A 27,753-nucleotide genomic window follows, 5' to 3' on the forward strand; every position below is an offset into this window, starting at 1 on the left:
TTTACACCTATTTTTCAGTGTCAATCAATAAAAACCGATGGTGGGGGGAAGTGGCAGCAGATGCTGGCTTAGCAGGGAGCAAAGGGAGTGACGGTGCCTGTGCAGAAGCCAGGGGAGAGTGGCTAGAGCAGCTTCCTGTGGGCATGGGGCTCTTGGCTTTGACCCTGGGTGGGGTGGGAGAGGCTGTGGGAATCACTCCCAGGGCAGGTGAGTTCTAGGCTGTGGGAATCACTCCCAGCTCCTGCTGGGGCCTCAGGTGCTGGGAGCTGCGAGTCCTGCTGGGAGGATAAGCAAGAGAGTCCAGCCTGCTTCCTGTGGCAAGTACTTCATCCAGCTGCTCTTCACAGGCACATGGGGTTGAAGCTGCTGCCTGGGGATGTGGGGCTCCCAGCTCTGACCCCGGGTGGCACCCATGTCTGGCTGTGTGCCACTCCCCATTTCCCCCAAGTTCCAGGGCAACCCGGCAGCAGGCTGCTGCAGCAGAGGGGAGGGGTGCAGTGCAGCCCATCAACCGCTCCTGGGACTGCAATAGGGAGCAAAGCAGGGGAGCTGTCGGGGGCGTGGCTCTTCCTGATATGCACCCCCTGGGAGGGCTGCAGGCTGGGAGGCTGTGCTGGGCTCTTGGATCCATGCATAGGATGAGAGCAGGCTGCTGCTGCTGCTGGCTATGGTCAGTAGTGGCACCAGGCTCCTCCCAGTGCTGAGGGTGGGCAGCAGTCTTCTCTTGTCCTGTGTGCAGATCTGGAGGCAGGCACCCCCCTGGGAAGAGGCCAGCACAGCTCCCCAGTCTGCAACCTTCCTGGGGGGCATGTAAGTGCAAGAGCCACGCCACCCCACCCCACCCCATGTCACACACCCACTAACAGCTCCCCCCGCTTTGTTCCCTGCTGCAGTTCTGGGAGTGGCTGACAGGCTGCACCATGCTCCTCCCTCCAGCCCTTCACTAGTCCCAGCCTTACTTCAGTCCCTCCTTCTCTCACTGCAATGGGAATATATTATTATTTTCCCTGATTTAAACCATTTTTTTCTTTTCTTCCTTTTATCCCAATTTCATCTGTTTTTTTTATATTTGGAAGATAAACCCTGAAAATTCTCAGATTTTTTATTTTAAAATAAAAACTGAAAATGTGGAACACTTTGAGTACAATGTCATTCCAATATTAAACACAACAAATAGAAAATTGTTACTAAGACCAATAGACCCATAACACTGAAACTTAGAATATGGGATAGTTCTGTTTTGCTAAAGTTGAGGATGCTGCCCCTGAAGAACGCAGCAGTAAAATTTAAAGGATACCATATTGTAACTGAATACAAGACTATGGCCAAGTAGTAAGGAAAATAAATTCAGAATTGTTGTAAGGAGGGCAAAGTTATCACACTCATGGTTTGATGCGGAAACCATGGAAAAGCAGCAGTGGTGACTGGGCTCTTCTGATCTGTTATATTCATTATATTCACTCATTTAAATATAAACTCCCAGGATTCGAGTGTATGAGACCCAAATCAAGTTTTTGGTACCACCTGGGAGTTTACATTACTCAACACATTTGGTGTTACTCCCATTGACTCTAGTGGGAGTAAACTTATTTATGAAAAACATTGGTAATACAAACTCACAGGGAGCCTCCCTACTTATTATCTTAACCAACAAGACATGGAAGGAGAGACTAGAAGGTGCCTGCAGGGTGAAGCTGGCATGGTCACGGAGCTCTAGGGTCATCATGGCCATTCCTGGGATCCCCACAACATGACGTAGTCCATGAAATAAGAACCTGTTATAAGATTGAGGCTATATCATGCATGCTAAAGAAGAAAAAAAAATGCTATAATAATGTAACTCATGTATTTGTCAAACATCTTTAATGATGGCTAATCTTTAAACAACCTGATGAGTAAATTGATTATCACCAGAACAAAAAACCTGAAATTCATTGCCCCTAGTCAGATAACAAAAGCCAACAAAACCAGCTCTCTGTGAATTTACCCTCAGACAATTAGGAGATAAATGTACTATCTTGGTATGATCTTTCTTCAAAACATTTTGTCTTTGATTAACCTTTAATTGTTTAAATATCAACAGGAGTTAGAAATCAGTGTCAAGGAACTTGTGCTGAGCACAGTATGTCTCAGAATATAAATAGTTACAATTATCTCTTGCTCTCTCTATATAAATTATAGTTTCTATGCAAAGAAACTTATAACTGAAGTATTCTTCCTCTTTAACTTTATTGAGGAATAAATTATATATATAGGGTTGAAATAATCTCTGTAATATTGGTTCCAAAATAGCAAAATGCAGTAATTACATCATTATTTTGTCAGTCTCTGTCAATCCACTGCAGGAAAATATTCACTCTCTTACCCTTTCTTATGTTCTTTTATCCAGTTCTTACCACCTTAATAATTTTGTTTAGATTGTTCTCTTTACTGTATTAGACTGCACACACTTTAAGTCAGGTATATATTTTTCTGTGAAGTATCCTGCTTAGTTATTGTGTTAGTCAAGTAAATTAATAAATACACTAATTCTGTATGTAAGCCTGACAATTTACTTACCTTGGCACAACAGGTTACCTGTATTATATAATTGCTCACATCTACTCCTCCTTAGGATCAATTTTGCCAGTATTAAGTAAAAAATTGCCCATTTAGCAAAGAAATATATGGATACCTTCCCAGGGTAGCAGTGATGTCATAGACATAAAATTCTTCCCTTTTGGGCAATATCAAATGCCAAAAGTTAAATTTTTGTGGGGAAACATTGACAGGTGGTTGACAGGTGCTGGTACTGGGATAGAATCTTGTCCTTTATCTAAAAGTTTAAAAGGTCTTTTCAAAATATTGAAATGTATTACCTTGCTGTAGTTTCCCATGTATTCTCTCATGCATCAGTGCTTCTGAATTTTTAAAGAGACTCCAGAAAGACACTTTACTGTCTCCCCATTCCCCCACAAAGCCCACCACAAGCTGACAACTACAGGAATAATATAGGGTCCCCTTGGAATGACTTGTACGGCTAAATGCAGACATTTGGAGAGGTTAAATTGGGTTCAAAATGGCCACCTGAATTTAAACTTTTCTCATCCCAGTACCAACTTTACACTTACACTGCAGTCTCAGTGACTGGCAGTCAGTCTAAATCTATAACTGTACAGAAGTTCTATGCACGTAAATTGATCTAAAAATTGCAGAACCCAATTTAAGACAAACCTAGATCTATGTAGTATCAAACATCTGATTTAAGTCAAACCAGTGCATGGCACTTCTGTCCATTTTCCCTGAACAGCCCTGGGGCTGGGAAAACCCAGCCACTGGCCTCAGCCCCAGGGCTTCTCTTTTCACCCCCAACACCACTCAGCTATTTTTACCCCACCAACCCTTTCTCCACCTCCCCTGAAGCAGCCAGCTCTCTCAACCCTATCCCACAAGCCATTCTGAGTACAGCAGCTTTTATCAGCATTCGCTGCTGCTGGAGCTCAGCAAGTAAGTCCCAGTGGGTGGAAGGGTGGGAGGGATGTGGGTGTAGGTTCAGTGTAGGAGGGGACCCACCCATGGATCATGTCTGACTCCTGCACCCCACCTGCAGGTCATGCCTGCACCCCAGCCTATCTGTGGGTCATGCCTGGTCCCCCATCCTGCTTTCAAGTTTTGCCTGCCCCCTTACCCCTTCTGTGGGTCATGCCTGACCCCCCCATCCCCCTTTCAGGTTTTGCCTGCCCCCTGACCACTCATGGGTCATGACTTCCCCCGGTCCCACAGTGGACCCACAACCCTAGACCCACCATCCTGATTTACCTGATATTGGGCAGTCATTTTGAATTGGTTTAACCTCCCCCAATGCCCCCAAATGTCTGTATAATCCAGGAAGTTTTTGGAGACTATTGGATCAAACTTCCTGGTGCAAGTGCTGGAACAGCCATGCTGTTCTTAAGCTGCTGAACACAAACAGGGAAGAATTGATGGGAAATGTAGTAGTGGATGGCAATGTGAGCAGCAGTGGCCATGAAATGATTGAGTTCAGGTTCCTAAGGAAAGGAAGCATGAAGATCAGCAGAGTAAGGACTCTGGACTTCAGAAAAGCAGACTTTGATTCCCTTAGGCAACTCATGGGCAGGATCCCCTGGGAAGCCAGTCTGAGGCAGAGTCTGAGAGAGCTGGCTGTACAAGAAAGAAGCCTTACTGAGAATGTAGAAACAAACCATCCTGATATGGAGGAAGACTAGCAAGTATGGCAGAAGATCATCTTGGCTAAGCAGGGAACTCTTCAGTAAACTAAATCACAAAAAAGGAAGCTTATAAGGAAAAGGAAGGGAGGGGGCTGATGTGATTGCAAAGCCATTGGCCATCATCTTTGAAAACTCGTGAGAATCAGGAGAGGTCTCAGATGATTGGAAAAGGGCAAACATAGTGCCTATATTTAAGAAAGGGAAAAAGGAGGATCCAGGGAACTACAGATCAGTCCATCCTTGGAAAAATCATGGAGCAGATCCTCAAATAATCCATTTCTAACCACTTGGAGAAAAAGATGATGATTAGGAACAGTCAGCATGGATGCACCAGGGGCAAGTCATGCCTCAGCAACCTGATTAACTTCTATGATGAAGGGACTGGCTCTGTGGATGCCCGGGGACTAGTGGATATGGCGTACTTTGATCTTAGCAAGGATTTTGATATGGTCTCCTACAACATTCTCACAGGCAAGCTAAGGAGGTACAGGCTGGATGAATAAACTTTAAGATGAATAGAAAACTGGCTGGAGCATTGGGGTCAGACAGAAGTAATCAACAGGAATCCTGGTTTTGTCTGATTTTAAAGTCCACAATGTTAGGTTAAAAAATAACCCCAAATCCACATTTGCCCATGCTTTAAATGAAATGCCATTAATATATAGAGAGAGATATATATATAGGGGCATTTCATTTTAAGCATGGAAAAATGTGGATTTGGGGTAACTTTTTTAAAACAAAAATTGGGGATTTTTAAAAATCAGACAAAACTAGGATCCCTGGTAATTGATGTCTAATTGGCAGCCAGTATCAAGTGGATTGTCCCAGAGTCAGTCCTGGGGCTGGTTTTGTTGAATGTCTTCATCAATGACCTGGAAGATGGCATACAGTGCACCTTCAGCAAGTCTGCAGATGACACTAAGCTGGGAGAAGTAGAAGATATGCTGGAGAGTAGGGCTAGGGTTTAGAATGACCTAGACAAATTCAAGGATTGGGCCAAAAGGAATTGCATGAGATTCAACAAGGACAAATGCAAAATCCTGCATTTAGGATGGAAAAATCCCATAAACCAGTATAGGCTGGGGGCTGACTGGATGGGCAGCAGCTCCACAGAACGGACCTGCAGGTTATAGTGGACAATAAGCTGAATATGAACCAATGGTGTCTTGTTGCCAAGATGGCTAACAGCATACTGGGATGCATTGGGAGGTGTATTGCCTGTAGGTAGGTAATTTTTTCACTGTTAGAGTGTCCAGACTGTGGAATAAGCTAAGATGGTGCAATCACCTACCCTGGAAGTCTTCAAGAAGAGACTGGACCAACTGCTTGCAGGGGTCACCTGATCCCCGCTGTCTTTCCTGCCTGGTGCAGGGGGCTGGACCTGATGTTCTTCCGAGGTCCATTCCAGACTTACAATCTATAAATCTGGGTCAAGGAAAGTGATTATTCCCCTCTATTCAGCACTGGTGCACTGGCCACTGGTGAGGCCACATCTGGAGTACTGTGTTCAGTTTTGGGCCCCCCACTACAGGAAGGATGTGGATTCATTGGAGAGGGTCCAGTGGAGGGCAACAAAAATGATGAGGCCAGAGGACATGACTTATGAGGAAAGACTGAGGGAATTGGACTTATTTAGTCTGGAGAAGAGGAGACTGAAAAGAGACTTACTAGCAGCCTTCAACTAAAGGGGGATTTGAAAGAGGATGGAGCTAGACTGTTTTTAGTGGTGGCAGATGACAGAACAAGGAGCAACAGTCTCAAGTTGAAACAAGGGAAGTTTAGGTTAGATATCAAGAATAATTTTCTCACTAGGAACACTGGAACAGGATACCCGGGGTGGTAGTGGAAGCTCTATTCCTGGCGGTTTTCAAACCTGGCTAGACAAAGCTTTAGCTAGCACGAACTAGTTAGGGATGGTTCTGCTTTTAACAGGGGGTTGGACTAGGTGACCTCCTGAGGTCCCTTCCAACCCCAGCTTTCTATGATTCTACTAAGCCTAAAAGCCATATATTGCTTCTCCACTAGTGAATAATATAGCCAAATCAAAATCATTTTGATAATTATTCTGTACCATACTGTCACAAAGCTTTAAAAACAGCCTTTAAGAAGAATCAGTACAGACATTGGCTATGCTTTTGTGGTCCTTGCTCTTATCAATAATACTCAGTTAATATGTTAGCCAGAGTGATCCACCAAAACTGGATTGAAGTTTACAACTGGTACCTAAATTACTGGGTTGTCAGAGCTGACAGCCCATTAAGATGAATTAAACAGATCGTGACTCTTTGAATGTTGTTTCATGATATTCCAAACTTAAAAAGATAGCATGATCCTTGTTTAGAAAAATATTTTTATGACCAGAAACATAGGCTTTTTTCTTATAACAAAAATCCATTCCATTCTAAGGGAAAAAAATATTGAAATTCGAAAACTCTTAAAAGGACCCTAACTCTCTGCTCCAACAGAATTCTGTGTATTTGTTTCACATGCCTGTATGTGTCTGAGGAAATGTCCCTCTATACACACATACACCATTATGTAGCAGGGCCAGAAGATGCAGGCAGATACTTAAATGTTTTTTAAATATTTCCCCACAACATTGTGAAAGGATGAAATCTGAATGTTTTATAACTAAATGTTGTACAGAAAAGGAAACATATGCTGATCCAAATAAAATAATACTGGCAATTTTGAATATTAGAATGCAGAAGTATTGAGAACAAACAATTTCCAAGGAGACTCCTCTTTTAATAGTGTAGTTTTGTATACTGTACCTGGAGGTATTCTGCAACAAAAGTATATTAAGGTAAATGAAGAAATCTGAATACATTATATCTGAAGCTCCATGATTCCCACTGCAGAAATCTCCATAATTATAGAGATTATAGAGATTACACACTAATACTAATTCTCTGCTAAAACTGATGCAATTAAAAGATAGTAGTAGTTCTAAATTAAAACCTCAAATTTGCATTTGAAAGATAACAATTAGATTAGTCAATAAAACTTTGTGAAGTAAAAATGTAATCTTTATTTTTTTCCCTGAAAAAACAAAAGGAGGAAAGAAAGGAAAGAAGAAAGACTGAAAGAACATTATAATTATTTACTGTAAAGGTTCTGTTCTGCAAATCACTGTAAGATGCTACTTCTGGAATTTGGGACACTTGCCCACATGCCATATGTAATAAGTGTATCTATGTTGCCATTAAAATAGATTATAGGGTAGGACACCAAACTGCTCTTGTTTCTATTGGTTTGTCAGTTTGTAATACCTTTTGTGTAGACACCAGACATTGCTAAGGCATCAGAAGAAATGTAAAGTACACCTTTTTGGACTGTTAAATCTCAGGAGTAAAGTTCATTTTGTATTTTCTCCACAGTACCCAAATGCTGATGAAACCACAACTATCAGTAGACAGCTTTTTAAAATACTATTGAGTCAACATGTTGCTAAAGCTTTTGAAAAATGCACTAAACATTAAAAGGAAGGTTTAAACTATCAGTAGATTTAAAGGGTATGTTAGAGAGAAACTTGCAGAAGTTGTCTTGGCAGTGTTCATATGCTATAAATGCTGGATCTATTTTGCAGAAAATGAAGCGTGGAGCACTAGGAATTTGATGCATGTGTTTGTTCTCCAAGCAGCAAAGATCTTCTGGCATTTACAGGGTAATATCTAATCCAAGAAAATGTATTACAATTTTATTTAGTTATCACCTGCTGTGTAGAGACCTTGTTACAAATGCAAGCATCATTGTGGGTGTTGTGGGTACATGTATTTTTTCCCCCTGTTGCTTCGAAGAGAGAGGAAATAGCTCTCTTCTTAAACCTTAATGAGTTGAGGTGAATTCAAACCAGATGTTTTCTGGTTTTATTCCCACTTATGAATCTTAGCTACACTTGCTGCATAGAATGCCCTAGATATAATGACCAGCCAGTGTTTCCCCTTTTAGGAGCGAACATTCATGGGTCAGGCTCCAAGCTAAATGTTTATTTTTCTAACTGTTTTATAGTAGAGTTTGGTTAAAAGACTTGGCACGGTGCACTTCAGTTTAATTTTAAGCCTGACAGCAATGCTGGCCTCAGAGTGTCTATGTGTGTAATTTAGTTGCTGTGCTACTGGAAGTCTATAGAAGATTAATGAATGGTAAGGCTCTGTGGCAGTTGTGAAGAGATTCAGGATAGAGCAAACCAGTTACCATCTGTTCAAAATGTCTCATACAGCTCTTTTAAGGAAAACTGTTATCAGCAAGAGATAAAGGCATACAATAGCTTTTAATATTAATATTTTTCGATTGTCAGTTGGAAGTTCTGCCCCTTTCTTATGTTGTTAAGTTAACTTATGTAGAATACGACACGTGCACACATGTGCACGCACATGCACATGCACACATGCACATGCACACACACACATGCACACACTACCTGCCTTTTAGTCTTTTTAAAAAGAGGATGCATTTTCACATGTGCTTTAATGTGCAGTAGCCAATTTTACTATACATTACAGCATCATGTCAAAAACCATGCTAACACGCTAATGCACAGTTAAATTAGGTTACTGCATGTTAAGCATAACTAAAAAAGTGCGCACTTTTGCTGCTGTGCATTAGGGCCGCCTAATGGTCATTTAGTTAGTTCCTCATATTAGAGGTACTAAATTTAATGCATAGTAGCAAAAGCACATAAATGGACAGGTAGACACACCCATGTTGCTCTTATATTCCTGGACTCCTAGCTACTTTAAACTCGATCATAAACATTGCTATTGTTTGGTTTTCTTTCTATATATTATTATATACAAGCAAATTATATACATGATATCTGTATGTTAAATGTTGCATGAATATTGCAACTTTATCTGTGGTGTACAGAGGTACATCCAAAGCTTACAGATTAACCATATTGGGAGACATGACTGGTGCTTCTGCCACACTAGAAAGTGTCTCTAAAAAAGATTACAGTTAAATATAGATTTATGGTGTTTAAAAACTATTTGATAGTATAACTGTGATGATTTTGAGTGCTTTCATTGGGGTTTTAAAAAGGGATGGGCATTACTATTTCTGTTTTTCACATGAGAAGGTTAAGTAGTGGTAATTTAAAAAATTTATATCAAGTTGGATTCTCAAACTGAGGCTTTCAGAATCCATGGACACCTGAACATTTTCTCCTCAGTGAAAATTTTCCCACCTATAAATATTTACAGATTGATCCTGAAACCCCTGACTTCAGTAAGGGCAGGACTGGAGTCAGAGGAATAACTAATCAGTTTTATGCCCTAGGCAAAACTCCCCTGTGCCCCACGGGAGGAGAAAAAGGGTTGGGGTGGAAGTGGAGAAAAGGTAGTTTTACCTTTCCCTGTGTGTCTTTGCATCTGGCTCCCCTACTTGTATAGTGAAGGGCTGTTTCTGCTGCAGTAAGATTGGGGATGGGAATGGGGGTACTATTCTGTCTCCCCTCTTTAAATCTTTACCTATGGCTTGTGCCTCACTTCCCTCAGCCTCCAGTTATGCTACTGCTGTGTATACAAATGTAGAATGCTTGGTCCAGTTTAAGGTCTGGATCCTGAAAAGATATGTGTGCTTAGCTTTGCATTGTCTGAGTTGTCTTCAGCACATTGAAACAGGAATACTTCAAAATAAAACAGCATTATATATTCAAACAACAAAAAATCTTATTTTCCCTGACATGCAGTATTCTTAGCTTTTTAAAATTCTTTTCAGAAAGTGTATTATCATGTTTAAGCAGAAAATTATGTTAAAATTAGAATAGTGTGTAAAGAAAATTCTAATAATTTATTATTCTTGATGAAATGTAAAATATTCTTGTGACATTAACTAGTCTATTCATTTTTTTCTTTGAGAAATGATTAGAGGCAATTAAGGAGAAGCCTCTCTGGTTGGAAAAATTAGACTTTTATTGTGTTTATCTTAAAGTGTGTAAATGTCTTTGTAGTTTAGTCATACACACAAAACCAATCGTTTCTCAATAGCTTTAAAAATCATAGATTCAAAAGAAAATAAAAGTATTTAAATCATTAGGTGGACATATTTACACATTCTTAAAATATTTTAATTTTAAACAGTGACCTTGAGACCTGTTAAACACCTAGGATTGAAAACTCTGGAAACTATTTTTGTAATGTCTAGATATCAAGGCAGGGACAGGATGTTTGAAGGCAACCTTTTCCACTCTGCCCCAATCCTGGGGCTAGGTTGTTATTTAGGTGGTTAAAAACAATGTAAGAAACATGAAACTGAGTCTCTACTCTACTGAGTCTCTGTGGGGTTTTCCCTTGATGCTTGAGGGTCTGATTGTTGCTCTTACCTCTCTGATTGCCAGATTTGTGTACTTCTGCTTTATATTCTGACTCTCACCTGTATGGCTTGATCTAATTTGATGTTATCAGTCAGGAGGAGTTACTGACTCAGTAAAACATCAGGAATACAGCTAGATTTTTGCCTGCATTACCCCTCTCCTCTATCTTCTTTGAACAACACCCCAGAATTTTAATCACCAATTGAATCCAATTAGAATATGGTTGATTAATTCTCTTTATAATTATCTGTTTTTCTTCTTACCACCTCCATCAGTTTACATCCATACAACTTGAGACTCTTTGAAACTGTTTTACATACTTTTATTTTTATATTCAAACACTTTGTTGCATTTATTTAACACCAGAACAATATGCACATAACTAAGTAAAGTCAACTTAGAATTATTTATAATTTTCTTTTTTTGACCAGGGCTACTGCTTTCAGTCTCCTTCTTTCTTCCACTTTTTATTTTGTGGGGAGAGATAATATTAATAAATTCTTCCGTACACCCCTGCCTCTTTCTTGTATGGGTGTGAGTGCAACCTGGAGCACAATCAGACCCAATTAAATTTTAAAAAAAGAAAAGAAAAAAAGGAGAAAACCACAACAGGATAAGAACAAGCCTGACCTTTGTGAAATCTGACGAGCATCTGTGGGTCCTTCTTTCTCACGGTTTCTTTTTTTTTCTACTCTACTCTTCTGGGTGATTCGAGAGTCACCTTATTTCTTCAGGGATTCCAGGTCCTCTCCTTCAGTTGAGTCCTCTCTCTTTTTGGCAGAACCGGCTCCTGGGATTTTCCCGTCTCGACCTTTCCCCACAGCTCTTCTTCTCGTGAACCCCTGCTCCATGCTCTCTCCTCTGGCACGCCATACCATGCCCCTCCGAACCTATCTTAAAGGATCAGCTGCTGCGGAAATGACATTCTCTCGGCGTGATCTCTCTTTTGTTACCTGGACTTCACTTTTAGCCAGTCCCTCTTCTTACTACCCATGGAGTTTCTTCTGAATTTTTCTGTCACAGAGGACTCAGTGTTAATCCAGTTCAGGAATTTGTATTCCCCATAATCTGTATGTTCTAAAATCTGTAAAGAACTAACACGGCCTATGTATCCATGAAGAAGCATAAGATTTCTTAAGCAGAAGATGCAAGCACATGCTTAACTCTAAGTATATATATAGCCACATTGGCTTCAATAGTGCTTATACAAGTACTAAACAAATGCACAGTAACCACTGAGCAGTAGCATCTCATGTAGCCGTGCCCACAGTGTTTAAAATTAAGCATGCATTAAAGTTCTTTCCTGAATCAGGTCTGAATGCTAATTTTTACCCTGTAATAGCATGGCTTCAAAGCTATGTTGTCATGGCCTAGCTTCTTACAGCTATTTCTAAATCCAAACTGCCTTGCACAATGCCCTAAAACATCAAGACCACCCTAACTGGTCGCAGGTAAAGCAGGAGATGAAGGTACTGTCAATGTCCTGTCACTGCAAAGACAGGAGATAATTTGTTAATATATGTTAAAGAATTCTCAGGAATAGGGACACACTCTCCACTGAGAGGCAGGCAAAAGCCTCCACTGCCCGTGCCAATCTCACCATGTGGAAAATTTCTTTTTGATCCCAGATGTGGGGATTTTTCTGACACTGAGCGTGCATCTACCTGTGCAGTTAATGCACCTGAATTTTCTTTTTGCCTTCAGAAATTTTCTTTTTGTCAGAAAATTCAGGCTGTAAATGTGTGCCCCCTTTGACAGGAGCAATCCAGTCCCAGGCTGCTTCTGCCCTGCTCTGCCCCCCTGCAGTAGTTAGAGGGAGCTCCAGGCTTCCCAGGTGTCAGACCTGGGGCTGGCAGGGGGTATAGGGGCTAGTCTCAATCCCCAGATAGTTGGGAGAGCTGCCTGAGCTATGTGGGGATCCCTACAAAGCAGGGACAGCTCTCCCAGCCATGTAGGAATCAGGATCCTGCCTCCCCTGCCACATGGGGATCCCTACCTACTAGGGACAGCTCTCTTGGCCACATGGGGATCTCAGCCATGTGAGGATCAGGATCCTACCTCCCCTGCCAGCCATGTGAGGACCCCTACCTAGTAGGGAGAGCTTTCTCAGCCACATGGGGATCAGGTCAGGACCCGATTCCTATGTGGCTGGGTTGCAGCAGTCTCAGCTGCAGAAACAGGTTTCCTAGCGACATGGGGAATGGGGCAGGTCCCAGACCCAACATGGCAGGGAGACAGCTGCCCCTCCAGCCAGCACAGATCCCCTCAGCATTGGGGCTTAGCCAGGCAGAAGTGGGCTCCTGCTGCCTGGGCTGACTGCAAATTGCTCCTGATCAGGGTCTAAATATGCACTACTGTGCAGTAACTAATGTATCATTAGTTTAGTACCTGCAATACCATTAATCTGCATTAGCCTAATTTACTGCTTAGTAAATCCCAAGCATGTATAGATGGTGATGCTAAAATTACTCTAATGTGCAGTAAAGCATCTTGTATTGGTGCATCCAGAGTGGAGAAGCAAGACCCTTTAGCCAGGAACCCCTGGGTTTAAGTTCCAACATGAACCTCAATACATCCCAATCAAAATCCCCAGCCTTGGCTGCAGCCAATACCCAGTGCTTCTGAGGAAGGCAAACCCCCACTGACACCTGTAGCAACCAGAGGGGGAAAAAAATCTTTTCCAGCCTCGTGTGGCAACTAGATATGCCCAGGAGCACAAGAAAAAAACAATCAATATCTATTCTGCACTTTGGAGTCCACTCTGAACTATCAGCAAGCCCCAACTTTGTCATTCCTAACTATACCTCACACGGTTGCTCCCATATACTCACTTCAAACCTGGAAATACATTGCTGAGCCTACCCCAGGGTAGTCATCTGCAGCCTCTGTTAAAACTTCAGTCTCTAGTGTACTTTAGAGGGCTGACTGGGGACAACTCTGAAGTGTTTTCATCAATGCATTATCAAGTGAAATGTGCAAGTGGTAATGGGAACCTGGGTGTGCTTGGAAATAGAATAGCACTAGGAATAGAACTGAATTCCCTGTTAAAGTGAATTCAGTTCTGTGTGTCCAAGTGTAATCCTATTTTTCTGCTCAAGTCCCTGGGGGTAAAAAAACTGAAAAATACTATTGTGATTTATGCCCAAATGCTACTGTAGTTCTGTCTTCCATGACCTACATGTTCATTAAGGTAGTCTGTTAGGCAGCAGAAGATACAAGTTCAAACCTCCTCTGGCTGACAGGGCTATAGAGCCTGGTTCGCCTAACCCCTGAGCAAATGTTCTAGATACATGGCTATTGGGCTAAAAGACAGGCAAATCCTCCAGTCAAACAGTCCCTAGTTATGTTTTCCCTGAAACTTAAGAACTTGAGGTCTTATTTAGATGCTTCCTATGTGTCTAAGATTGCAACAGAATGTGAGTTAAATTAGGTAAGCATAAGTGAAAGTAGTCGACTTGGTGGAACACTTCTGAGCATGTCAGAAAGCTGAACTGGAGATTGTCAAGAAATTTAGATGTTATAGATACATGATAGCTGTTGCAGTTGGGGGAAGAGGATTTTGTTTAGTGTTACAGACACCTAAGATCAGGAGAGATACCTCTAAGCGGTGGCATATGATTTGACCCTTCATCTCAAAGCAAGATGAAGGTGCATTGCAAAAGTAGATAGGTTAATAGTTTTTTATAATTTATTCCTATCACTTCAAGAGGCATTGTGGAACCACTTCTGAGCATTACTAAGGAGTTAATTTTCTGTTACCATATTTCATGGTGTATAGGTTGACACTACATAGGTCAATCCCAATTTTTTGATTCAGAAAGTCAGGATTTATATAGGCATGGTGTATAAATTGACCCACATTTATTCAGAGTCAAGCACAGACAATAATCGGCATGATTAGCACTATTGGCACTAGTTGCCATGGGTTACATGCACTTAGCAATCAGCACAGATCAGGAGCGATCAATCAATCAATTGCTACCATGAGTAGCACTGTTACCAGTGATTAGCATGGGTCACCATGGCTTGCAGTCACATAATACTAACATTTAAAAAACCCCTCATTTAATAATAATAATCCCTTATAATGCTAACAGTTTAAAATCCCTCGTTTAATTAATTTAGGCATTCTAGTATAAAGTGACAATTTAAAAACCCTCATTTGCTGTCATCAACAGAACTGTCAGCCCCAAACAGTTCCTCCCAATCTGAATGGTTAGAAATTCAATCGTTGTGTGGATCCTTGGCATCAGACGTTTTGGTGTCTTCTTCCTCTGTTTGATCTCTATCACAGAAAATCCTCCTCCTCACCATCCATAGAATTATTGATCCTGCATTTTTTTGAATGAACATGAAATGATTTCAGGGTTAATATCCCTCCAAGCTGTAATAAGCCAGTGGCCCACAGTTGCTAAGGAGGCTGCTCGCATGTTTCCAGCTTTTGTACATGAATGTTGGCCTCTCATCATCAAGGTCTGCCACTTGATGCAAATGCGATCTTTGAATGGTTTGTTCAAGCACACATCCAATGGCTGAACAATGGATGTTAGTTCTCCAGGGATAGCTGCAAAATCTGTTTTACTTTGCCACAGATTCTTTTTCACACTGCTGCAGAGGTGAGCCCTAAATGTGTCCCACATGAGCATCAACTTTGGTTGCAACAGCATGCCAGAGTGTGTATTCCACACTCACTATGTCCAAATGTGAATGCCCTCCTCATCCATCCAGCCTTTTGGGTGCATGTGAATGACAACACCAGTGGGGGAATTTTTCTTTCTTGGGGAATATTCTCCTTTTCAAGATGACTATTGGTTTTAGTTTTGTACCGTCAGCCAAGAATTACAGTAAAGTTGGTTTACTTGTGGGCCGCAATCTTCAGCAGTATACTTTTAGTGACAATGTCATCCATGGTTAAGCTTGTTGGCATATTGAAACGTAAGAGTGTTTCATCTATATTGCTGATTTAGCTGAGATTGTAATTGTTTTTCTTTCGGAGGTTTCAATACATAGCTCTGGAACTAGGTTATCTTGTCTTTGAGGTTGGCTGTTAATCTCTGTGATAGCTTTGTTCCCTAGCATAGAGAGTGAGAATTCCTTTACATAAACCAGGAAGTTCAGGTCGGGTTGCTGGTAAAGTCTTTCAACCCTTTCTCCATAGTGTGCAGTCAGATGTTTCTTGTTAGGACTCTGCCAGACTCCTGCTGATTGTTGACTCATTTGGCGAGGTCTCTTTCTAATTCTGTTCACATGCATTGCTTTCTGTGATCTGCACACTTCTCACATGGCATCTTCTTTATGTTGTTGATGTTTTTTCACCAGTCACTAACCAGTTTCTTACTCGCACCAAACTGATGGGCTGCAAAACTGCTGTTAGTACTGAGAGCAAAGTTGATGACTCTGGTCTTGAATTTGGCACCATATTTCATTCGTTTTGGCAGCGTCTTGAGTACTGGTAATTACCCTAAGTTTGGTATTCACTAAAATAGTGCTGGTAGTTAGTGCAGCTGTGCTTCCTGCAATTAGAGTACTTACCATAACTGTGGCTCATGCATTCACTAAACTAGGGGTTTGTCAGCAACAATTTTTTGAAGTGGCACAGTGTATAAGTTGAGTCTGATTTTTAAGACACCAAAATTGGGCTTCAAAACCCAATTTATACACCATGAAATATGGTATATGTCTGTACAGCTTTGGATCCTGGGATTAATCAGTTGGGCATCTATGGTTTGAAATACCACTATTTCTTTAATTAATTATTTATTTATTCACAAAATATTTTCTCCTTTTGGAAAATTAGTTTTGCCTGTCATATGATAATATGAATCTAATTTTTCTATAGACCAAAAAATCACACTGTTTTAAGAGTAGTCAGTCTTATTAGAAGCATTTCATAGTTTCATTGTTGGCAAGGTTGGAAGGCACCTGAGCATAGCATCAAGTCTGACCCCCTGCCATGGTAGGAAAGAGTACTGGGGTCAAATGACCCCGGCCAGGTGTTCATCCAGCCTCCTTTTAAACCCCCCAGGGTAGGAGCTAACACCACTTCTTTTGGTAGTTGGTTCCAGTTCCTAGCCACCCTGACAGAGAAGTAGTGCCTCCTGATATCTAGCCTGAATCTACTGTCTGCTAGCTTGTGACCATAATTTCTTGTCACTCCTGGGAGTGCTCGGGGGAACAGGGACTCCCCCAATGCCTGATGGTCCCCCCTGACTAGTTTGTTAATGGCCTCTAGATCCCCCCTCAGCCTTCTCTTCTGAAGGCTGAACAGGTTCAGATCCCATAGCCTCTCCTCATAGGGCCTGCCCTGCTGCCCCTGATTATGCGAGTGGCCCTCCTCTGGACCCTCTCCATGTTGTCCACATCCCTCCTGAAGCGTGGCACCCAGAACTGGATGCAATACTCCAAGGTACGGTTGGCCTTCCTGACTGCATCCCCACACTGCCGGCCCATGTTCATCTTGGCATCAATGATGACTCCAAGATCCTTTTCTGCCTTGGCACTCACAAGAAGGGAGTTCCCCAGCCTGTAGGTATGGTGCTGGTTCTTCCTCCCCAGGTACATCACCTTGCACTTGTCAGTGTTGAATCCCATCTTATTCTCACCCACCCACCCCTGTAACCTGCCTAGCTCCAATTGTAGCCTATTCCTTCCTTCTAGCATGCCCACTTCACCCCACATCTTAGTGTCATCTGCAAATTTGAACAGGGTGCATTTTACCCCTTTGTCCAAGTCACTGATGAAGATGTTGAACAGTGCGGGCCCAAGAACCAAGTCCTGCGGAACCCCACTGCCCACATCCCTCCAGGTCAAATAAGACCCATCTACCACCACTCTGTGGGTGTGGCCCTCCAGCCAGTTAGTGACCCATCTGACTGTGTAGGCATTGACACCACAGTCTTCTAGTTTTTTAATGAGAATCGGGTGAGAGACCATGTCGAAGGCCTTCCTAAAGTCCAGAAAGACTATATCCACCGTGACACCTGTATCCAGGGATTTGGTGACCTGGTTATAGAATGCCACCCAGTTGGTCTGACAGGACCTGCCTCTAATGAACCCATGTTGGTTGCCTCTAAGCATAGTCACCCCTGCTGGCACCTTGTAGACACGTACCAGGATAATTTTCTCAAAAAGCTTCCCCAGGATCAAGGTAAGACTAATGGGCCTATAGTTTCCTGGGTAGTCCTTTTTTGAAAATGGGACCCACATTGGCCCTTTTCCAGTCCTCTTGCACATCACCAGAGGACCATGAGTGCTCGTAAAGCTGTGCCAGAGGTCCTGGAATAACCTCTGCTAGTTCCCTCAGAACTCTGGGGTGGAGATCGTCAGGACCTGCTGATTTAAATATGTCCAGTCCCTCCAGAAGTTCCCTGACCAGATCCGCGCTGACCCTAGGCCTGAGTGTACCTCCCATGGGGCCTACAGGGGTCTCAATGAGGGGGATGACCAGGTCCCTACTGAGAAAAATGGAGGCAAAGAAATAGTTAAATAGATTAGCTTTGCTGTCTCGTGCAATGACCAGATTTCCTAGTATGTCCTGCAGAGGTCCCACATTACCCGGTACTTTCTTTTGTAATGTGCTTAATTGGAATAGAACACATATTTTAAATCATGCAATGCTTTATTGGCTCAGACAAGCACAGACTTAAGACTTTGGAGTAGATTTATAGAAACGTTGGATTAAACAAAGCTTACACTTCAAATGTATTTTAAGTAATAAAACGTTCCTATTTTTTTTATTAAGACACTAGATAGAATATGAGTTGCAGGGAATTTGATCTCTCTACCTCATTGGGTGCATCCACACATGCAGGTACATGTGCTTGCAGCAGCTCAAATAGAAGTGGTGCAAATTTGAGCTGAGGCTTTTTGCCTCAGTGCATGTACCCAGATATGAACTTTGGTGTGGGGCAAGTTGTACCACTTGCGGCAAAATAACCATGCCTGGATGCTCCTGGATCAGCATCCAGGGTGAGCTAAAGCCTATACAGCAGTATAAAAACCTGCCCTGTGCTGCTCTCCAGCAGTATAAAATGCTGCTCTGAGAAGCAGCTTAAGGCAACTCACTCTCAGGAGCTTATCGGGGGTGGGGGGGTGACCTCCTGGTCAACCTCCTTCTGGCCCTGGCCAAGTGGGCTCTGTACATGACCAGGAAGGAGGCTCTGGCTGGGCAGGTGCCTGGGGACTGTGGAGCTGCTTTCCTGTCACTTGTATGTGCATGTTTCCAAGCAGAGAACCACTGGGTGGCATCCATCGGTTCCTTGGATGCCTTTGAGGACCGTGGGTGCAGCCCAGGAGGCTCTGCTTGGTATCTCCCTCGGGCACACTCATTTTCATGTTTTGACTCTGACCAACATGACACTCCTATCCTGTTTTTTTACATTAGTTATCCCAAGAATTTAGTTGTACCACTCACTCATTATCCTACATGGGGTTACTAGTTAGCCAGGTGGGCCTTAGTGCCCACGGTATGAGTGTTACAAATAAACAGGAGTTTCTGGGACCTGGCCATTTGGTACCTGGGGACACTACTCCTTCTTCTAGCTGGACTGCTGAAGCAGCTCTGAGAGTTCCCTGAACGCTTTATCCGCCACAGCAGTCTGACAGTGAGGGCTGCTGCTTGGCTGTGACCTGCTGCTTCCTGCAACTGCATGTGGCCACAAAGCTGCATGCTTGCCAGATGGGGACTTCATGGACATTAGAGGCATTTGCACCTCTGGGCCAGCTGCCAGTGGGCTGTGGCATCCCAGCTGGCCTTTGTGCGGCACTACTGTCATGTGTGCCACTGCCTGGTCATCTGGGTAGCTATTGCCTGGAAGATGTTCTCGGGGTGGTGGCCTGCTTTGAACTGTCAAAGAATGTTCTCTTGGCCCCAATTGGCCAGGAAGTCAGCCATCTCCAGCTGAGTTCTAGGTACCAGCTCTGAGCAAGCTCCTCTGCTTGGGTCCTGCCACTTGCCTCACTAGTAGGAATTCTGGTGTTGCCTATTAAAAAATTGCAAAATCCCCAAACCCCCCCCCAAGTCACTCTAAAGTACCCCCAAATCCATGTTCTTTCACAAGTAAAACAAAAGACCACTAGATGTACATATATATATGTGGCCCCTGTTGAGGGGCTGTGGGTTCCTGTTGAGAGTAGGTCCCTCCCCACTGCAGGGCACAACCCCGCTGCACAGCTCACAGATTGCTGCCCCAGCAGGGACCAAAGTCCCCCAACAGGGGCCCACAGGTCCTCAACAGGGGCCACATGCCCTCCCCAGGGAATCCTGCCCCTCCCCCACATGGCCCACATACCCTGTGTCTGGCTCCAGCTCCTGCTCACTGTCCCAGTCTCTCCATCATTTCCCCACTTGGTCGCAGCCCCCAATCACTGCCTTACCTGGCCCTAGCATCTCCACACCCACCGGCTGCAACAGAAGCCATTGGAGCCACTGGGGCCTCATGATACAGTCCCCGATACAGCAGGGGGCAGCGGGGATCAGTCCTGACTGCCTGTCATGTGCTGCCAGTGCTGCATCTTGCATGGGTGCAGCCTGACTCAGCAGGGTGCCATGCACCCTCTAGCAGCTGGGGGCCACTGGAGCTGAACGGCACCAGCCTGGGTGACAGCCAGAGATGCCAGACAGCACACAGTGCTGTGCAGTGCCCTGCCAAGCCGGACTGTGCCCGCCAGATGGGGCAGAGGCTGCACAAGTGCCAGGAAGCTGGGGCCAAGCCCCACTGCCCCCCCAGCATGCAGGGGTGGGGGCTCTACCACAAGGCTCCAAGTGACCCCAATCACTGCTGCCACTGCCAGTAAGCTCAGGCCATTGAGTGGGGGACCAGGCCAGGAAGTAATCAGGGATTTGGGGAGAGCAGGGGAAATGAGGGGTGAGCAGGAATTTTTCAGTGCAGGGGCAATGTTTTTTTGTTCCTCATGTGCCTCTTGCAGTGTCTCAAAGAGGTCTGAGATGCTGCAAGGGGCACATGTACTTGTCTGGATTCATCTATAGAGTCAGTGTTGAGCAGTTAAAAACTGAGCCAATGCTGGCAGGAGTTAATGGAGAAAATTATTATTTACTTCAATGAGGAGCTGATCAAGCTCTGAGACCTTGATTCATTGGCCACTTGTGTTTAACATTATGCATATGCTTAAGTGCATGTATGACTGAATCAAGCCACAATGATTAACCAGTCCTTATCAAATGATCCTTAGAAGATTTGTATTTACCTACTGCAAATCAAACCCAAGTACATAGCATGAATGTTTGAGAAGCTTTGGTCAATAGAGTTGCAGTAATACACAACACAGCTAGATTTGGCCTTCAAATTTAAAAAGGAAAATATTTTTGGAAGATAATTGGAAGCAGTTTCCAAGCTGAAGTTTGGACAGTTTTCAGACATCAAGCAGTTTATCAATGTGCTTTGTTCTGCTGGATTGTAGAGACAAAACTTTGCCAATGAAGAATCTTATTCATGGACTATAATTAGAAAGCACAGATGAGAGCAAATAGCAGCACAGTTTAGCTGCAAATCAGAGCAAAGCATTTTTAATGGAGCTTCCTTGATGGTGGAGATTTTCTGTTAGATACAGGACTATTACTAATGTACCAATCAGAATGAATCACTGTTGCTGCTGGTGTCCCATTGCATTTGTTTCAAATGACTTATGTATGTAACACATTTCTATCACACATTTATCTTTATAGCATAGTTTAATTTGGGATATAAAATAATGCAGATTCCCAGTCAGAAAAATGGCTTATTTCAATAAAGTGGTATTCCTATATCTATTTTCAATATTAATGGGGATACAGATTAATGGGTAATATTAATGGCTATCCTTGGTTGCCCTTTACAAAAAAGCTGTAAGACATGAAGAAGTATAACACAACACCTTGCTTGGCAAATTATAATCCTCTCAGTCCAGGCAATTAGGATAGCACAGCATAGAAATGTTGCTTATGTGAACCTAATTTTAGTTGTTGTGTGGGCAATTAGAGGTTGTGGCATGTTTAATTTATTTAGTTATCTACAGAATTTAAGCCTTTTCCACTGTTACTTGCTGGTGCTGAATGCTGAGTATATTGTGTTAAGCACGTAACAATGAGAAGTCATGCAGAACTGACTTGAGGAAAAAGAAATATTTTTAATTTGGAGTAGCAATATACCTCAGAAGTAGGGGATATTTTATTCTGTAATCTGTTTTAACACATTTTATGAGGAATATTTCCATTTAATTAAATGAGTTCAATTTAGCTCAGGAATATTAGAGGTAGCATGGTCCAATGGCTAAAGAAGGAAACTGGTACTGAGGAGCTGCCAAATTCTAGTCCTGACCTTGCCGTTTCCTTATGCAAAGGCAGTGGCTAAAACACTGAGATTAGGTCCACTAAAGGACATAAGCAAAATTAAATGCCAATTTACAGTAGAGTTGAAGTGTATTTACAGCCATGATGGTCCGGAAAATATAAGAAGCAAGGATTTTTTGTGTTATGTTTCAATGGGCAAAGGATAAAGTTGGGAGAACTTTTGAACATCAAGGTCCTTCCTTAGGTTTAAAATTTAGGAACTAGATTCTGGAAGTTATTTAGGTACCTTATATTCCTAGCCCCCTACTGAAATTCTGCTTTGAATCTGAATGGGAAATTGCAGAATAAAAAATACTCTACCAACTGGATTGGTTAAATACAGTTTAAAATAAGACTGAAGAGACTTATTCCATTACCTGAATTATCTTTTATGCTTCATCTACCCCTCAATGGTTTTTTCTCTCTCCTACCAATATTTCCTTTGTCAGCAGTCCCTCTTCCTTTTTCTTCCTCCCTTTCGTACCCCTTGTATTTTAATCACTGTTTTCTGTTTAGAAGCTCTGCTTCCTGCAGTCCTTTCATAGCATATTAGAAGATTGAACCCCCCCCAAATATCATTATGTTCAAGTGCAAAAGGCCTGAACCTGGAACAGAACTATCCCATGTACTAGGACAGACTGGGCACTGACTGGCTAAGCACCTGCTCTGAAGAAAAGGACATGGGGGTTACAGTGGACACAAAACTGAATATCAGCCAGCAGTGTGCCCTTGTTGCAAAAAAAACCAACAGCACACTGGGCTGCATTAGCAGAAGTATTGCCCGCAGTGTGCAAATTAAGGGGGAGCTCGGGTGGAGGGGGGGAAGATCCCCCGCTTAAGAGACAAAAGCACCCCCTATAAGATTTGAAAATCATAACCTGGGGAGAGAGTCTCTGATTGGACTGCTCCTTCACTTAGGTGGACTTGTTAATCAATTAACCAGTTTAATTTTTTTTGTAGACCCCTCCCTCACAAGAGTCAAAGTGTAATTTGAACCATGGTTCACAGCAGATTGAGGGATGTGACTATCTTCCTCTAAAGGTTTTCCTTGATTCATGGTGTACATGTGTTCCTGAAGAACGGCACATAAATCAAATTTGCATAAAGCAAACCCACTTTACAATGTAACAAAAAGGGATAGGTTCCCATGGTGGCAGAGATGACTCATAAGGGGTACACATGGGTGCACATGCACCCCCTGAGTGTGGCTGTGTACCCCCTACAAAGGCACCTGTGGGCGGTTGCCACTCACCACCATGCTGCCAACCCTCCCTGTGGCATCTGCGGGTGGTCTGCCATCTCCACTGGCTGCTGCTGGCGGTGGTTTCAGGGGGTTGCTGACCTTTGGTCAGCACTTGCCAACCCCCCCACTCCCGCTGCCGACAGCACTGGAAGGATCTGCGGGAGCTCCTATACTTACTGCTGCTATACACCCACCACTGCACTCCCACCGCCATGCTCCCATCACCACCGTGTTTCCCCAGCTGCCGGAGGCACAAGTCATTCATGCATGGCAGTGAGGGAGGAAGAAAGGGAAGGAGTGAGGCTGGGACTAGGGAAGGGGCGGGAGGAGGGGTGCTGCTCCTGGTGCTGCATAAGGCAGCAAAGCAGAGGGAATAGAGCAGCAGTCACCACAGCCCCAGCTGCAGCGGCCCTGGGAGCAGCTGGTGACAACAGCCTGCAGTCACTGGGTTGTGCCATACTCCACCTCTCCCCACTCACCTCTGCACCTCAGCTGCACCACGCCTTGGTGGAGGCAGCTGGTGTCAGCTGCTCCTGGGGTCACTGTAGCTGCAGTTGGGGTGAGTATTGAGCCTTGTGCTGCCCAGGGATCCACTTGTCCACACTCACCCCTGCCCACGTTTCAAAGATATAGGTGCAGGGGTCTCTGGGAAACTGCACCTCAAACTGCTGACAAGCAAAACTTATGACATAGGTGACACTGTGTGTGCGTTAAGGCACAGCAGGGTGAAAACTGCAGGCCTGCTAGGCCCTGCTGCATTCATGAACCCTGCCAGCTGTCACGTAGATAGGTGCAGGCAGAGTCTGGGTTCTGGGGCCCTGAACCTCTGGCTGCTAACAGGGAAAACTCATGACATGGGTGCTTGTGCAACTGTGTCTCTCTCGGGGCACAGGGGGATGAAAAAAACTACTCCATGCCTGCTAGGCCGTGCTGCAGCCATGAAGCCTGACAGCTGTCATGAGATAGATGCAGAGGGAGTCTGGGTTCTGGAGCCCTGCACCTCTGGCTGCTAACAGGCAAAACTCGTGACATGGGTGGGTGACACCCTCTGCACAGCACAGCCCTGTGAGGCCTCCTCCTCTCCTACAGCCTTGGCTCAGTCCACCACTGTAAACAATGGCAGGTGAAATTAACTGCATCAGGATCTGAGGGAATGTCTGCTCACCAGAGCACCCTGAGGGATAACAAGAACCAATGGTCATAAGCATCTCGAAGACCATTTTAAGCTGGACATAAGGAAAAACTACTTTACTGTCTGAGCCCCCAAGGCCTGGAATAGACTCCCTCCAGAAGTGGTGCAGGCACCTACTCTGGAATCAAGATCTGGGAGATGGTACCCCACTCAGCTTTGTTAAGGGGGCCGTTGATCCCGATCTCCCCAAGCAAAGCCATTTCATGCAAGGCCTTCTGTTGCTCCACCAGCCTTTTGTGCATCAGGTATATGGAGTTCCGATGAGTCTTGACAACCTGCATGATTTTGTGCTGCAGGATGCTCAGTTATGACTGTTTCTCTGACAGCATCTTCCCCCACTTGATGCTGTGGTGGAAGTAGCCCACCACCTTTCTGCATTTTGAAATCAGCTAGCTTGTAGCAGTAGTGGTGGTGGTGCCATCACCAGCAGCCCTGTCCCCCTCCAAGGCATCCCTGACAATGAGGTGCAGCCTGTGTGCCACACAGCAGGCATCACAGACAGCCTTCACTATATTGGTCCCATTGTCAGTGACCATGAACTCACAAGTGAGCTTGGCCTGCCCAGCGAGCCACCTGTGCACCATGAGGTTCATAGCCACCATGATGTCCCTTGCCATGTGGGACTCATCCAGCACCTTGGCTTGGAGGAGATCCCACCTATGGCCTGACTGATCACATTAGTGTCCTGTGAGGTAAACCTAGGAGTGCTTGCCACCCTGGCTGCTCCAGATATTGGAGGTGAAATGCAAGGATACCTGTGGCCCTGTCTTGCACAGCTCTTCCCTCAAGTACTCCCTGCATGCCTCATACAGGGCGGGCACCACCATCCTGCTAAAGGTGGTGCATGTGGGCACTTGGTAAGATGGGACCACAAGCCCTATGAGCCACCTGAACCCTGGCCACTCAACTAGGGAGAAGGGATGACTATCCAGAGCAAGCATCTCCTCAATGCTCTCGGTGATCTCACTCGCCTTTGTAACTCAGCCCATTTTCTGTCCACCTTTCCCCCACTGTCCCAGGGTGGTCTGCCTCTGTTTTGGGGGGACAGGGCTTTGGAGAGAGTGGTGGATTTCCCTTTGGGCACAGTCACACTGGTACCAGGCTAAGCAGGAAGAAGGGCAAGAGGGTGCTGCCTCCTGAGATGCAGCAGCATCACAGTGGTGGCAAAGTGTTTCACATCCTTGTCCCAGCTGTTCTGCCTCTGGTAGTGCTGGCAGATAGCAAACCTGGGATCATCTGCCAGATCAAAATGCTCCCACACTATGCTACTCACCCACTTCTGGGTTGAGGGTGGGGATGCTACCTTATCCCCCTCCTCAGCAGGCTGAGGGAAGCCAAAAGGAGGAGCTGCCTCAGCTGAGCCACTTGCCTGAGCCTCCACAATCTCAATCTCCTCCAAGGTGCTGCTTTCTGGAGAAGGAGACCTGGGTCTAGGGGACGTTTGAGAGGTGTGGAGGACAAACTCTGATTCCCACTCAGTTCCCAGAATAGCTTGAGTCAGAGCACTCAGTTCCCCCTAGTTCCAGCTCCAGCTCCTCCTCTGGCGGTGGGAGGCTCATGCTGGGCGATGATATTGGGGTGGAGGCAACAGTGATTCTGCTGCTGGTGCCCATAGTTAGGGGAGGTGGTACATGTGCAAGGTCATCAGGTAAAGGTACTGCTGCCACCTTCTTGCTTCCACTGGCAGCAGAAGCCTCATGGCTACTTGGGAAGAAGATGCATCTGTGTTTGGTGGGGGGCAGGGGAGCTTGCAGTTCTTCCTCCCCTGCCAGAAGACCTGGCACCTGCCTTATCAGCATGCTTCATATTAATCTTTCCTGTGCTGCAAAAGGTGTATGTGTGTTTGTCACTCCTTTTGTGTTGTGCATTTTCTTCTGTTGTGTTGAGTGCCTGCACTGGACCCTGCTTTGATTGTTTGATTCACTAATAAGTATGCAGGCCTATGTAAAAATGTGTGCTGTTTGCCTTCTTCTCTGCTGGGATGTGTTTATTTTTTATGAATTCTGAATATAGAGTGTGACTCAGTTGCATGTTTTGTTCTGTTGTGTTGCGTGCCTGCACTGGACCCTGCTTTGATTATTAATAACTATATATGGTGTCTTCTTCTGTGATGTTCTATTAATGTGAATGTGTGACTACTACTGTACTTCTAGTTCTTCTTCTGTGTTGTAATGTGTACCTAAAATGATATATCTCCTTCTTCTAAGACCCTGAGTTCTGTGTTCGTTTCAATCTGAATCTCTATCTGACTTCTGTGTTGTCTTCAGTCTGTATGTACACTAACTATAATAATATTAATAATTACTATATATAATCTAACTTCTTCTATGAATATCTGATTTTCCTTCTTCTATGTGTGTATAAATGTGTGCAATGTGTGTGCTTCCCTGCAGAGTGATGGAACACACTGATAGGGAAAACAATAAGTTTTCTTTCTTTAAAGTTTGCAAAAAAAAGGAAGAGAGCAACTATAAATTGAAAGAAATGAATTGGATAGTATGAAGTAAAGAGATTTTAAGATAAACTAAGCTAAGCTAAGCTAAATTATATCCAATCCTTTCTAACAACAAAAGGGAGCAGGCAACTGACTGAAGCAATCCAGACAGCACAATACCTTTCTGATGCTCACTCAGCACCAGCTCACAAAAGACACAGCAAGCCTTCAGACAGAGGCTTTTATGCTGTCTCTATGTCCCGCCCCCAAACACTATAATTGGAAGGGCAGTCGGAGAGAAACCATGCTCTCTAGCCAGCTGGACATGTCAGTCCTTCCCCACCCTGCTCCCCCTCCTCCCCTCCCTCCCTACTCCCCCTCCCTCTTCTAAATTTCTTTTTCCCCAGAAAGCCTGCCCTCTCAATCTCTGAATTGCTGAATCTTTCCTGAATCTTCTCTTAATTGATTCAGAAAGCCTAAAGCCTCTAGTGATTCAATTCAGAGTCATAGATTCAGTCTCTGAATCATCTGAATCATCTCCAAATCTGAATCACGATCCAAAGCTTTGCACAGACCTATGAATTTAATTTGCATATAATGAATTATGGGTCTAAATAAGCTCATCACACAACAGTGAATTCACAGATAAAGAACCCGCATAAATCATGGGAAACCTGCATTTGGTACTGGTTGAGACCACATATGGAGTTCTTTGTCTGGTTTTGGGCCCCCCACCACTGAAAGGCTATGGAAAAATTGAAGAAAATCCAGTGGAGGGCAACAAAAATGTTTAGAAGGCACATGGATTATGAGACGAGGTTGAGGGAAATGGGCTTATTTAGTCTAGAGAAGAGAAGACTAAGGGAGAGATATAATAGCAGCCTTCAAGTACCTGAAGGGTGGTTCCAACGAGAATGGAGCTTGACTGTTCTCAGTGGTGGCAGATGAAAAAAAAACTTTCTTACTAAGAGGGTAGTAAAACACTGAAACTGGTTATCCAGAGAGGTTGTGGA

General features: G+C 44.0%; 1 long non-coding RNA gene across 1 annotated transcript; it reads right to left on the bottom strand.

Annotated features, from left to right (window-relative positions):
• Positions 1–5,261: 5,261 nt before the first annotated feature.
• Positions 5,262–22,585, bottom strand: LOC109306137. Its single transcript, XR_002099867.1, has 4 exons — positions 22,518–22,585; positions 17,580–17,584; positions 8,759–8,761; positions 5,262–5,308 (listed from the first exon to the last, which is right to left on the bottom strand). It is a non-coding gene; the product is annotated as an uncharacterized LOC109306137 (long non-coding RNA).
• Between the last annotated feature and the right edge of the window lie 5,168 nt (positions 22,586–27,753).

Source organism: Crocodylus porosus, unplaced genomic scaffold (genome assembly GCF_001723895.1).
Source record: "Crocodylus porosus isolate Cpor-Errol unplaced genomic scaffold, CroPor_comp1, whole genome shotgun sequence".
NCBI classification, from domain to species: Eukaryota; Metazoa; Chordata; order Crocodylia; family Crocodylidae; genus Crocodylus; species Crocodylus porosus.